Genomic DNA, 2,031 nt, shown 5'->3' on the forward strand with positions numbered 1-2,031 from the left:
AATTTCATCACCTTGAATACATTGAATGTCACATCCTGATCCTGCACCCTCATAGTAAGTTCTCCTTTCTGCACATCTATTAAGGTACGGCCTGTAGCCAAGAAAGGTCTTCCTAAGATTATTGGAATCTTCTTATCTTCCTCGAAATCCAAAATGACAAAGTCTGTAGGGAAGAAAAGCTTATCCACCTTAACTAACACGTCCTCCACCATGCCTCATGGGTATGTAATAGAATGATCAGCCAATTGTAGAGACATGTAGGTGGGCTTTGGATCAGGCAAATTCAACTTCTTGAAGATAGATAATGGCATCAGATTGATGCTTGCTCCCAAATCGCACAGACATTTGTCAAAAGACAACTTGCCAATAGTGCAAGGAATGGTGAAGCTACCTGGATCTTTAAGCTTTGGAGGTAATTTTTGTTGCAGCACAACACTGCACTCTTCCGTTAGAGCAACGGTCTCAAGATCATCCAGTTTTACCTTCCTTGAAAGAATACTCTTCATGAATTTTGCATAACTAGGCATTTGCTCCAGAGCCTCAGCGAAAGGTATATTGATGTGAAGTTTCTTGAACACCTCCAGAAACTTACCGAACTACTTATCCAGCTTTTTTTGTTGCAATCTCGTAGGGAAAGGTGGTGGAGGATAGAGTTGTTTCTCCACTGTATTACCCTCAGGCAGAGTGTGTTCAACAGTGGTCTTCCTTGGTTCCGCCGCTTTCTCCTTTTGCTTCTCTTCTTCATCAACAACTTCAGCTTCTCCGTCTTTCGCTTTTTCAGCATCAACAACTTTCCCAGACCTTAAGGTAATAGCTTTGACTTGTTCTTTAGCTTCCTTCCTGCCTGGCACTTCAGTATCGCTGGGAAGTGTGCCAGGTTGACAGTTGAGCACTGCAATGGCTATATGACTGATTTGATTTTCCAAGGTCTTGATAGAAACAACCTAACTTTTGCACAACAACTTGAGTTCCTCGAAATCAGCACTAGAAGGTGGAGTAGCACCTCCTTGTTGAGGATATGATTGCCTTTGAGCATAATGCTATGGTTGCTGGAATGCAGGTGGATTAAACTGCTTACTGATAGGCTGCTGATATGTTTGCTGAACAGCATTTTGATTATTGCTCCAACTGAAATTGGGATGATTTCTGTTGTTAGGATGATAAGTAGCTGGCACAGGCTGCTGCGATCGTTGCTAATTGTTTACATACTGAACAGATTCATTAACAAGAGAACACTGATCCATAGCATGAGAACCTGCACAAAGCTCACAGACCATAGCTATCTGATTGACTCCATAGGTGGCTAAAGAATCGACCTCCAAAGACAGTGCTTGGAGCTGCGCTGCAATAGCTGTAGCTGCATCGACTTCCAGAATACCTGCTACCTTCCCAGGCATCATCCTTTGAGTTAGGTTTTGATGCTCATTTGCAGCCATAGTTTCAATAAGATTATAAGCCTCGGTATAGCTTTTGGCCCACAAGGCGCCTCCAGCTGCTGCATCGAGCATTGGCCGAGATTGGGCCCCCAAACCATTATAAAACCAGTGATCACCATCCAGTCAGGCATACCATGATGTGGACACTTTCTCAACATCTCCTTGTAGCGCTCCCAAGCTTCACACATAGATTCTGTTGGATGCTGTGCAAAATGAGTAAGAGCACTCCTCATAGCTGCAGTCTTTGCCATTGGATAGAACTTCACTAGAAACTTCTACGCAAGATCTTGCCAAGTAGTGATGGACCCAGCTGGTTCAGAATGTAACCAGTCCATAGCTTTATCCCTCAGAGAGAATGGGAAAAGCCTCAGCTTGATAGCCTCATCAGTCACACCATTATATTTGAAAGTACTACAGATCTCGACAAAATTCCTGATGTGCATGTTGGGGTCTTCAGTCGCAGCACCTCCGAAAGAAACAGAATTCTGCACCATCTGAATAGTGCCCGGCTTGATTTCAAAAGTGTTAGCCTGAATAGCCAGATGAAGGATGCTTGACTGAATGTCATCAATTTTTGGTCGAGAAAAGTCCATAA

The 2,031-nt window shown here is 43.4% G+C and overlaps 1 non-coding gene across 1 annotated transcript; it reads left to right on the forward strand.

The window, feature by feature from the left end:
* Positions 1 to 1,565: 1,565 nt before the first annotated feature.
* Positions 1,566 to 1,672, forward strand: LOC141700588 (small nucleolar RNA R71). Its single transcript, XR_012566436.1, has one exon. It is a non-coding gene; the product is annotated as a small nucleolar RNA R71 (small nucleolar RNA).
* The last annotated feature ends 359 nt before the right edge of the window (positions 1,673 to 2,031 follow it).

Source organism: Apium graveolens, unplaced genomic scaffold (genome assembly GCF_009905375.1).
Source record: "Apium graveolens cultivar Ventura unplaced genomic scaffold, ASM990537v1 ctg253, whole genome shotgun sequence".
NCBI lineage: Eukaryota > Viridiplantae > Streptophyta > Magnoliopsida > Apiales > Apiaceae > Apium > Apium graveolens.